Here is a 12,607-nt window from a genome sequence, read left to right on the forward strand (position 1 = left end):
AGGAGCGGAATTGCGTTTCGAAAAGTATTCGGATGGAAAAAAATTCAGAGTACTAATTTTGAACGAGATGAAATGGATGCTTCGTATATGAGACAGTATTTAACGCTGCGTAGTGATTTAAAGACCTAAAAAGGTGATAGGGAGAGAAAGAACGAAGCTTCTTAACACTTCGAGTGTTTTTTAACACACATTTGAAAGATACGAGCAAAATTTTTCATCGCCAACTGTCGCAGAACGGCAGCGTTATTAGCCGACCCGTTCACTGAAGAATATATCTTCAGTCAACGGCTGACCATCGAAGGGCCTGGCCGCTTGAGTCTGGAATCGGCAGGAGAGATGAAGTGTGTATTTCTTGTATGAAACGTGAAAACTAAAATCATTATGCATCATATCATATCATCATACATCATACATCGTACATCATACATCATCATACATAGTATGAAAGGTCGGCACTAAGTTTGAATTTTCGGATATTTGGAAAGTGACGTCAGCAATCTCAAATCAGCTAGCCGGATTCCTCAGTCTGGAACGAACCGCGCAGTAGAGCGGACGGATGAGAGTCGCGCTCCGCAAATTTCGAGTACCGGGTTCTCAACCTCCCGCATCCCGCGCTTCGGGTCCGCTACGTATTTCGAGTACCGGGTTCTCAACCTCCCGGATCCCGCGCTTCGAGTCCGCTACGCGGTGAAACTCGACTTCCAGGATAAGCGCTCCGTGGTTCCTGGTTCACGTTTACAATAAATTATTTCAATTCGTTTTTCGCGCAAGCCCAAATTCGGTAGCTGTCAGTCCGCTAATAAAATTTCTCGACTTCCAGGATAAGCGCTCCGTGGTTCCTGGTTCACGTTTACAATAAATTATTTCAATTCGTTTTTCGCGCAAGCCCAAATTCGGTAGCTGTCAGTCCGCTAATAAAATTTCTCGACTTCCAGGATAAGCGCTCCGTGGTTCCTGGTTCACGTTTACAATAAATTATTTCAATTCGTTTTTTGCGCAAGCCCAAATTCGGTAGCTGTCAGTCCGCTAATAAAATTTCTCGACTTCCAGGATAAGCGCTCCGTGGTTCCTGGTTCATGTTTACAATAAATTATTTCAATTCGTTTTTCGCGCAAGTCCAAATTCGGTAGCTGTCAGTCCGCTAATAAAATTTCTCGACTTCCATGATAAGCGCTCCGTGGTTCCTGGTTCACGTTTACAATAAATTATTTCAATTCGTTTTTCGCGCAAGTCCAAATTCGGTAGCTGTCAGTCCGCTAATAAAATTTCTCGACTTCCAGGATAAGCGCTCCGTGGTTCCTGGTTCATGTTTACAATGAATTATTTCAATTCGTTTTTCGCGCAAGCCCAAATTCGGTAGCTGTCAGTCCGCTAATAAAATTTCTCGACTTCCAGGATAAGCGCTCCGTGGTTCCTGGTTCACGTTTACAATAAATTATTTCAATTCGTTTTTTGCGCAAGCCCAAATTCGGTAGCTGTCAGTCCGCTAATAAAATTTCTCGACTTCCAGGATAAGCGCTCCGTGGTTCCTGGTTCATGTTTACAATAAATTATTTCAATTCGTTTTTCGCGCAAGTCCAAATTCGGTAGCTGTCAGTCCGCTAATAAAATTTCTCGACTTCCATGATAAGCGCTCCGTGGTTCCTGGTTCACGTTTACAATAAATTATTTCAATTCGTTTTTCGCGCAAGTCCAAATTCGGTAGCTGTCAGTCCGCTAATAAAATTTCTCGACTTCCAGGATAAGCGCTCCGTGGTTCCTGGTTCACGTTTACAATAAATTATTTCAATTCGTTTTTTGCGCAAGCCCAAATTCGGTAGCTGTCAGTCCGCTAATAAAATTTCTCGACTTCCAGGATAAGCGCTCCGTGGTTCCTGGTTCATGTTTACAATAAATTATTTCAATTCGTTTTTCGCGCAAGCCCAAATTCGGTAGCTGTCAGTCCGCTAATAAAATTTCTCGACTTCCAGGATAAGCGCTCCGTGGTTCCTGGTTCATGTTTACAATAAATTATTTCAATTCGTTTTTCGCGCAACCCCAAATTCGGTAGCTGTCAGTCCGCTAATAAAATTTCTCGACTTCCAGGATAAGCGCTCCGTGGTTCCTGGTTCATGTTTACAATGAATTATTTCAATTCGTTTTTCGCGTAACCCCAAATTCGGTAGCTGTCAGTACGCTAATAAAATTTCTATAACTTTATAATCTTCTCATAATCTTTCTGGTAGATAATATCGATAAAAAAATTATATCAAACCTTATACATTATTTTTGATTTGTTCTCATGCTGAAAATATTTATTAGTATTTGAGGTATAACTCGAGGTGTTTGGCGGTTTTCGTTGGAGGTGGTTGGAGGTGGTTAGGGGTGGTTGCGGGTAATCTCGGTGATTCAGGAGGAGGGGGACGAGGATTTGTGCTCGGTGAGTAAAACACTTTTATAATATTTGATGGCAATTGTAATTATATTTCATCTGAAATATTACAAACTTGTCACGTTTACAATAAATTATTTCAATTCATTTTTCGTGCAAGCACATATTCAGTAGCTATGAATAATCTTATACAATTTATTATATTATTAATTAATTAATTAATATTCCTATAATATTGGATGGCAATTGTAATTACATTTCATCTGAAATATTACAAACTTGTCACGTTTACAATAAATTATTTCAATTCATTTTTCGTGCAAGCACATATTCAGTAGCTATGAATAATCTTATACAATTTATTACATTATTAATTAATTGATTAATTACATTAATCCTTACACAATATTTTTGATGTGTTCCTATACTAAAAATATTCATTACTATTCCAGGTATTACCCGAGGTGGTCGGAGGTGGACGAGGAGGAGGACGAGCTGGACGAGGAGGAGGACGAGGTGGACGAGGAGCAGGCGGGGTGGGTCGTGGGAGAGGACCTCTCCTCTCCTCAGAGGAGGGGAGGGGGAGGGGTGGGGAAGGGGGAGAGGTGGGCGGGGAGGGGGAAGGGAAGGGAAGGGGAGGGAAGGGGAGGGGGGGTGGGGGGGGGGGAGGGAGGGAGGGAGGGCGGGAGGGAGGGAGGGAGGGAGGGAGGGAGGGAGGGAGGGCGGGAGGGAGAGAGTGGAGGACGGATGTCGATGCGAGCCCGTTAGAGTTAATAGAGCAGTACCGCCCCCCTACTCGCCCTCCCTCCCTCCCTTTCTCCCTCCCTCCCTCCCGCCCCACCGCCCTCCCGCCCCGCCCTCCCTCCCTCCCTCCCTCCCTCCCCCCCCCCCCCCATCCCTTCCCTTCCCTTCCCTTCCCTTCCCCCTCCCCGCCCACCTCTCCCCCTTTCCTGCCCCTCCCCCTCCACTCCTCTGAGGAGAGGAGAGGTCCTCTCCCACGACCCACCCCGCCTGCTCCTCGTCCACCTCGTCCTCCTCCTCGTCCACCTGGTCCTCCTCCTCGTCCAGCTCGTCCTCCTCCTCGTCCACCTCCGACCACCTCGGGTAATACCTGGAATAGTAATGAATATTTTTAGTATAGGAACACATCAAAAATATTGTGTAAGGATTAATGTAATTAATCAATTAATTAATAATGTAATAAATTGTATAAGATTATTCATAGCTACTGAATATGTGCTTGCACGAAAAATGAATTGAAATAATTTATTGTAAACGTGACAAGTTTGTAATATTTCAGATGAAATGTAATTACAATTGCCATCCAATATTATAGGAATATTAATTAATTAATTAATAATATAATAAATTGTATAAGATTATTCATAGCTACTGAATATGTGCTTGCACGAAAAATGAATTGAAATAATTTATTGTAAACGTGACAAGTTTGTAATATTTCAGATGAAATATAATTACAATTGCCATCAAATATTATAAAAGTGTTTTACACACCCGCCACAAATCCTCGTCCAGCTCGTCCTCCTCCTCGTCCACCTCCGACCACCTCGGGTAATACCTGGAATAGTAATGAATATTTTTAGTATAGGAACACATCAAAAATATTGTGTAAGGATTAATGTAATTAATCAATTAATTAATAATGTAATAAATTGTATGAGATTATTCATAGCTACTGAATATGTGCTTGCACGAAAAATGAATTGAAATAATTTATTGTAAACGTGACAAGTTTGTAATATTTCAGATGAAATGTAATTACAATTGCTATCAAATATTATAGGAATATTAATTAATTAATTAATAATATAATAAATTGTATAAGATTATTCATAGCTACTGAATATGTGCTTGCACGAAAAATGAATTGAAATAATTTATTGTAAACGTGACAAGTTTGTAATATTTTAGATGAAATATAATTACAATTGCCATCAAATATTATAAAAGTGTTTTACTCACCGAGCACAAATCCTCGTCCCCCTCCTCCTGAATCACCGAGATTACCCGCAACCACCCCTAACCACCTCCAACCACCTCCAACGAAAACCGCCAAACACCTCGAGTTATACCTCGAATACTAATAAATATTTTCAGCATGAGAACAAATCAAAAATAATGTGTAAGGTTTGATATAATTTTTTTATCGATATTATCTACCAGAAAGATTATGAGAAGATTATAAAGTTATAGAAATTTTATTAGCGTACTGACAGCTACCGAATTTGGGGTTACGCGAAAAACGAATTGAAATAATTCATTGTAAACATGAACCAGGAACCACGGAGCGCTTATCCTGGAAGTCGAGAAATTTTATTAGCGGACTGACAGCTACCGAATTTGGGGTTGCGCGAAAAACGAATTGAAATAATTTATTGTAAACATGAACCAGGAACCACGGAGCGCTTATCCTGGAAGTCGAGAAATTTTATTAGCGGACTGACAGCTACCGAATTTGGGCTTGCGCAAAAAACGAATTGAAATAATTTATTGTAAACGTGAACCAGGAACCACGGAGCGCTTATCCTGGAAGTCGAGAAATTTTATTAGCGGACTGACAGCTACCGAATTTGGGCTTGCGCGAAAAACGAATTGAAATAATTTATTGTAAACGTGAACCAGGAACCACGGAGCGCTTATCCTGGAAGTCGAGAAATTTTATTAGCGGACTGACAGCTACCGAATTTGGGCTTGCGCGAAAAACGAATTGAAATAATTTATTGTAAACGTGAACCAGGAACCACGGAGCGCTTATCCTGGAAGTCGAGAAATTTTATTAGCGGACTGACAGCTACCGAATTTGGGCTTGCGCGAAAAACGAATTGAAATAATTTATTGTAAACGTGAACCAGGAACCACGGAGCGCTTATCCTGGAAGTCGAGAAATTTTATTAGCGGACTGACAGCTACCGAATTTGGGCTTGCGCGAAAAACGAATTGAAATAATTTATTGTAAACGTGAACCAGGAACCACGGAGCGCTTATCCTGGAAGTCGAGTTTCACCGCGTAGCGGACTCGAAGCGCGGGATCCGGGAGGTTGAGAACCCGGTACTCGAAATACGTAGCGGACCCGAAGCGCGGGATGCGGGAGGTTGAGAACCCGGTACTCGAAATTTGCGGAGCGCGACTCTCATCCGTCCGCTCTACTGCGCGGTTCGTTCCAGACTGAGGAATCCGGCTAGCTGATTTGAGATTGCTGACGTCACTTTCCAAATATCCGAAAATTCAAACTTAGTGCCGACCTTTCATACTATGTATGATGATGTATGATGTACGATGTATGATGTATGATGATATGATATGATGCATAATGATTTTAGTTTTCACGTTTCATACAAGAAATACACACTTCATCTCTCCTGCCGATTCCAGACTCAAGCGGCCAGGCCCTTCGATGGTCAGCCGTTGACTGAAGATATATTCTTCAGTGAACGGGTCGGCTAATAACGCTGCCGTTCTGCGACAGTTGGCGATGAAAAATTTTGCTCGTATCTTTCAAATGTGTGTTAAAAAACACTCGAAGTGTTAAGAAGCTTCGTTCTTTCTCTCCCTATCACCTTTTTAGGTCTTTAAATCACTACGCAGCGTTAAATACTGTCTCATATACGAAGCATCCATTTCATCTCGTTCAAAATTAGTACTCTGAATTTTTTTCCATCCGAATACTTTTCGAAACGCAATTCCGCTCCTCCACCCAACGCAGATACTTCACTTGCGACCAGCTAAAACAGCGTTTCGATTCTATGCCTATGAAAATTCAAGATCGAGAGAGCAAATGAAAAGTTGTTGGAATAATTTTGAATATTAATGTTATGGGATACATCGAGCGCGTGTCGAATAGAATCCCATTTCAAAATGAATAATTCTTCTCTTTTCATATCATAGCTAATCTAGTAATATAGGTAAATAGGATGATTGGAGGTGTTCGGAAATGGTAGGACATTTCAAAAGTTGAAGTCGACGATGATCCGGTGCATCAATTTCGTCGTTACAGATTTTCTTTTCCCATGAGGCATAGAGTATTCAACAACGAGAATGCAGTCCTTAAAATCGCTTATTCATCTCTGTCTGGAAAGCTAATTCGCAAGGCGTGGTATTCTAGATATGTCAAAACTAAGCTAGCGGCACGTGTTTGCATTATTAGAAAAATACCCGTACTCGACATACACTGTTTCTAATCTTTTGCTACATTTGGTTTAATCCCCATGCTTCCACAGCACGAATAGTCGAAAATGTTTGTGATTATCCATAATAAAATAAAAGAAGTAACGAAGCTTAAATTTATTGTTAAAGCTCTAATGAATACATCAAACTGCGGTCGAATCAATTCATTTATTATTTGCACATGACCTCTGTATATTTGATAAATTATTCCTAAATACATTGAAACATATGTATTTAAAATGAAATATCATGCAATGGGCTGTGTAAACTACAAACTATAATTTCTATCAAATAGCTGCTTTTATGTCAACAGGGCTTTGAGACTCAGTTAAGTTGGATCTCGATTTTTGCCATTGTATGTAGGACATTGGGTTACAAGAACAAATGCGAATTACGAAGAACTCCGTATTAGAGATAAGGATATTTTAGTTCAAGTATACCTATACACAGAAATCCGTATGTGAATATACCAAAACCTCTGTGTTTATTGTAAAAATCTAGTTTTATATATGTGTATATATGTATATACGCATGCATAAGTATACATATACATATATACACATACATTTACATAAATAATTGCCAAGAAATTAGAAACACTCACAACTTGTCGCAAATAGAGTAAAACGTAAGGTTAATAATATACAAATTACACAAGCGCACCATAAAACATGGCAAGGGTAATCCTAGTGCAGTGATTGTATAAACTGAAGAAATATACATTTACATATACATGATATAAATTAATAGTCTAGAAAAGAGTATTTAGAGAGCTTATCTAATTCCGATCTTGTCACAATAGATCATTAACATAATCAATATACGGTTAAAGCTGTATTAGCTACATTCACTATTAGAGATAATATTTTTTATCCATTTTTATAGTTATTCAATTTCTTGTATAACAATTGTTCAAACTTCACCGCAAAATGCCCAACGAGTTCTCGTAGTGCAAATACGAGTCCAATTACCGTACAGATGGCATTACATTGATTTTTGCCTTCTCGCGTCGAGTTATAAATACAAAGAAATCTCAATGAGAGCTCATTTCTATAAGATTTACTGTAGTCCTATATTCGTAGCTGTACCTGTTATTCTATATTACATACTGTCCTAAATTTTAAACACACGGCACAACAATGGCTGAAAGCACAATGGCAAGAAGAGAGGAGCAATTTGCATCTTAATAAATCTTTTCTTCTTCATACGTAGCAGAGCGATGTCACGTCGGAGGATATGTACTAGCGGATCACTAGGTGGGGCACAGAACTGAAACATAATTATGTTAAAAATCTTCAACATCTCTTACAGAAAGTAGGTACTTTGCCAGACCTTATATACCAACAACGAATATTCATAGAGGCTATATTCATAAATACTTACAAAAGTAAGCTAATATTTTACCCGCAATTGCTTATTACTGATAACTTGATATGATAATATCCCCTTCCCGCCCTCCCCCCCCCCCCCCTCCCGCCCCTCCCCACCCCTCTCACGACCCGCCCCGCCCTACCTACTTCTGCTCCTACTCCTACTCCTACTCCTACTACGACGAATACTCCTATTCCTACTCCGAGTCCTATTTCTACTACTACACCTACTCCTACTCCTATTTCTACATCCACCCCTCATCCTACTTCTACTCCTGATCTCATTTCTGATCCTGATCCTACTTCATCGAATACTATAAAAATGGTAAACTCACCGAGCAAAAATCCTCGTCCTCCTTGTCCACCTCCGGCCATCTCCAACGACCGCCAACCACCTCAGGATATACCTTGAATAGTAATAAATATTTTCAGTATGAGAACACATCAAAAATATTGTGTAAGGATTAAAATTTGTGCTTGCGCGAAAAATGAATTGAAATAATTTATTGTAAACGTGACAAGTTTCCAAAACTTTAGATAAACTAAAATTACAATTGCCATTGAATATTGTAAAACTGTTTTACTCACCGAGCACAAATCCTCGTCCTCCTCGTCCACCTTGTTCTCCTCGTCTTCCTCATCCTCCGCCTTGTCCAGCTCGACCACCGCCAACCACTACTGCTAATCACCTCGGGTTATACCTCGAATACTAATAAATATTTTTAATATAAGAACACATTAAAAATATTGTGTAACGAATAATATAAATAATTAATCAATCAATACGTAATAAATTATATCAGCGCCTTTGAAGCTACAGAATATGTGCTTGCGCGAAAAATGAATTGAAATAATTCATTGTAAACATGACAAGTTTGACATATTTTCGATGAAATATAATTACAATCACCATCAGATATTATAAAAATGTCTTACTCACCGAGCACAAATCCTCGTCCTCCTGGTCCACCTTGTTTTCCTCCTCCTCCTCGTCCTCCTCCTCGTCCACCTCCGACCACCACCAGTCACCTCCAACAACCACCGATAACCACCTCGGGTTATACCTGGAATAGTAATAAATGTTTTCAGTATAAGAACACATCAAAAATGTTGTGTAAGGATCAATATAATCAATTGAATCATCAACAATATAATAAATTTCATTAGCGCATTTGTGGCTACTGAATTTCTGCTTGCGCGAAAAATGAATTGAAATAATTTATTGTGAACATGACAAATTTAAACAATTTTCGAATAAATATAATTACAATCTCCATTAAATATTATTACAATGTTGAACTCACCGAGCACAAATCCTCGTCCTCCTCGTCAACCTCGATCACCGCCAACCACCTCCGACCACCTCCAACCACCGCCAACGACGACCACGAACCACCTCGGGTTGTACCTCGAATACTAATAAATATTTTCAGTATTAGAACGCACAAAAATATTGTACAAGGATCAATATTACTTTCTCATTGATACACTTTACCAAGAAGATTGACAAAGTTATGAAAAATTATAGAAATTTTATTATCATAAAGATAGCTTTTGAATTTGGGCTCGCGCGAAAAATAAATTGACATTATTTACTGTAATAATGACAAGTTTGATAAAATCAAGTTTGATAATGTATAATTACAATTGCCATTAAATATAATGTTATACTCGCTGTGCACAAATAGTAACATAGCTTTTTGTTATTGGTTGACATGACAATAAATGATTATAATTCCTCATTTTGTACTATGATCGTTTACAAATGGTTAAAAACTACAAGCAATCAATAATTATATAGCTAAATATTCAAGTAATACTGAAAAAAGGTCAATAATAAAATCAGATAACGGAGAAAAAGTATCTTTCACGTGGTTCAAAGTGAAAATCGGTTACACATATTGTTTTTTTTTAATCAACCAAATACGATAATTTTCAAGCGAAACGTTGATTGTTGGTTTTTGTGTTTTTAATGGTAGATAACTAACGAAGCTTCTTGGAATTTCGAATGTATTTTAGCTAACATTTGGACGGTACAAGAAAAATTTACTTGAAATCAATTTTCGCGAAATAGCGAAGTTACTAGCTGGCCATTGAAGCGCCTCGCCGCTGGAATCTCGAATTGGCAGGAAAGATAGAGTGCGTAATTTTTGTCTGAAATGTAATAAATAAAATTACTTTAAATTGACATGTATTGTTATCATCGATCAAGTAAAAAACTCCGAAAAAACGTTAAATCACATTCACTTTCGTACAAAATTTTTTTGGTACAAATGGTTACTTTTTACGTCAGAGCTCGACAATTAATATGATATCACGGATTTTTGGGTTATTTTGGTATATCGATAATAGAATGGTGCGCGAAGTAAAAATAACTAGTTTTAAAACACTCGCTCGGGGTCGGATGTCGAGTATAACTGGTTTTTGTGCTCGTGCGTTCGCTTACTCGTTGTTAGTGTTTTACCAGATGACATAGTTGCAGGAGAGACGGAGGCACGATGACTCCCCGAAAAATCTGTTATTTTCTTCACAGTATAAAGAATTAACACCGTCTTTGTGCATGTGACGCAAACCGAATCTGCCCGTAAGATTTTTTCCACATAAAGCTACAAATCACGTTTACACATGCATGTAAGTATAACGTATTGCGATTTTGTGACAATGAATTTTGTCAAAAAACACCGCAGAACAATCAGCTAAGTGCTGACAGATTTGAAACACTACGCACAGCAATTTTAGTTCTAATTAAACGACGTTATTGTCATGTATTCCTATGTATACAGTGCCAACCACTCACCAATTGCAATTTGTTGATCTTGGTCGTTCGATTTTTTTTTTTCGAATCGAAATGTTATCTGATGCATGCATATTGGTTTGATAGTGCAAAACATGACGTTTTCAATAATCAAACTTGTACACTTGGCAATCGGTCCGGAAGGTCAAAAGTCATCATGTACAGTACCTGCACAGCCAGAACTACGGAGCTCTTGTTCTGGAAGTCAAAATCCACCAGGTGGAGGACCTGGACAGACAGAACCACGGAGCGCTTGTTCTGGAAGTCGAGTTTCACTAGGTCGTGGACCTGGAGCGCAGAAACTACGGAGCGCTTGGCCTGGAAGTCGAGTTCCACCAGGTAGTAGACCTTGAGCGCAGAAACTACGGAGCGCTTGTCCTAGAAGTCGAGTTTTACCAGGTAGCGGACCTGGAGCGCGGAAACTATGGAGCTCTTGTCCTGGAACTCGAGTTTCACCAGGTAAGGAACCCGGAGTGCAGGATCCAGGAAGTAGAGAACCCGGTACTCGAAATTTGCGGAGCGCGATTCTCATCCGTCCGCTCTACTGCGCGGTTGTTTCCAGACTGAGGAATCCGGCTAGCTGATTTTCGATTACTATAGATCGATGACGTCAAGAGAAAAAAAATTTTGGGTGACGTCACTTTCTGAACATCCGAACATCCATACTTTGGTTCCGAACTTTAATGCTATGTATGATATATGATGTATGATGTATGATGTACGATGTATGATATATGATGATATGATATGATGTATGGAAGTTCTAAGAAGCTTGGTTCTATCTCTCCCTATCAAAAAAAAAAAAAAAAAATCGCCTACAATCACCTTTTTAGGTCTTTAAATCAGGACACTGCGTTAAATACTGTCTCATATACGGAGCATGCATTTCATCCCGATCAAAATTAGCGTATCCGTGATGTACGAGTATTACAGTTACTCCGAATTTTATTCCATACGAACACTTTTCGAAAAACAATTCTGCCTCTCTACCCAACGTAGATACTTCACTTGCGACCAGCTAAAGCAGCGTTTCGATTCTATGCCTACGAAAATTCAAGATCGAGAGAGCAAACGAAAAGTTGTTGGAATAATTATGAGTATTAATGCTATGGAATACACCGAGCGTGAATCGAATGGAATCCCATTTTGAAATGAATAATTCTTCTATTTTCATATTATAGCCGTATTATTGTAGATAATCTAGTTTGTTTCCTGGAAAATTATAAAATTTATGGTATGCATGACGTATTAATCGTAAATGGATCATATATATTAATATCGCATAAACATATATACTTTTTGGTCTCTGCATCATTAATACATCTGATGTATTATTGTTTCGAAAGACCTCGGATTAGATGCATTTCTCATACCAGAAGCATAAAATGGAAACGCTTCGTCGTATTTTCCCATCTGTCAATATTTCAATGTTCTGTATGCGTTTTTTGAATTCCCGATGTCCTAATTATGAACGTAAAAATTTTGTCATATCCAGCACTTTCCTATTAAACTCTGCTTCCTAGGAGTGAAATGTGGTCTTCCAGCAGGGATAGCTGTTTCTATCGTTTCTAATTCCAAGGTTCATTTATGATTCAAATTCCGTGCTCAAATAAAGTTTAAAAAATACACCGTAATATCTACAAGGAGGGGATTGAATGTATTATTGTAGACAATTGTCCCTATAATAGCATCCCGGACAGATTGGTCATCCATGACCACAATGTGTACATATTCCCATGAAAGTACTGAGTTGCATTTCATTTATAAAAAAGGAAGACATCAGTAAAAACAATCAAATCAGATCACTTGTTTATCAAGTTTGCATATGCATTAAGTCCCATACGTTCCACGTAAAATTAAAATCATAGCTTTGGACAGATAATTAT

At 38.8% G+C, this 12,607-nt stretch overlaps 1 long non-coding RNA gene across 2 annotated transcripts; it reads right to left on the reverse strand.

Annotated features, from left to right (window-relative positions):
- Positions 1 to 6,715: 6,715 nt before the first annotated feature.
- LOC124222866 (uncharacterized) lies at positions 6,716 to 11,266 on the reverse strand. 2 transcript variants are annotated; one of them, XR_011177676.1, is made up of 7 exons: positions 10,890 to 11,266; positions 9,978 to 10,081; positions 9,232 to 9,343; positions 8,868 to 8,991; positions 8,516 to 8,636; positions 8,263 to 8,334; positions 6,716 to 7,826 (listed from the first exon to the last, which is right to left on the reverse strand). It is a non-coding gene; the product is annotated as an uncharacterized lncRNA (long non-coding RNA). The 2 variants fall into 2 exon arrangements; XR_011177677.1 differs by having other exon boundaries at positions 10,725 to 11,266.
- Between the last annotated feature and the right edge of the window lie 1,341 nt (positions 11,267 to 12,607).

This window comes from Neodiprion pinetum, chromosome 7 (assembly GCF_021155775.2).
Source record: "Neodiprion pinetum isolate iyNeoPine1 chromosome 7, iyNeoPine1.2, whole genome shotgun sequence".
Classification (NCBI taxonomy): domain Eukaryota; kingdom Metazoa; phylum Arthropoda; class Insecta; order Hymenoptera; family Diprionidae; genus Neodiprion; species Neodiprion pinetum.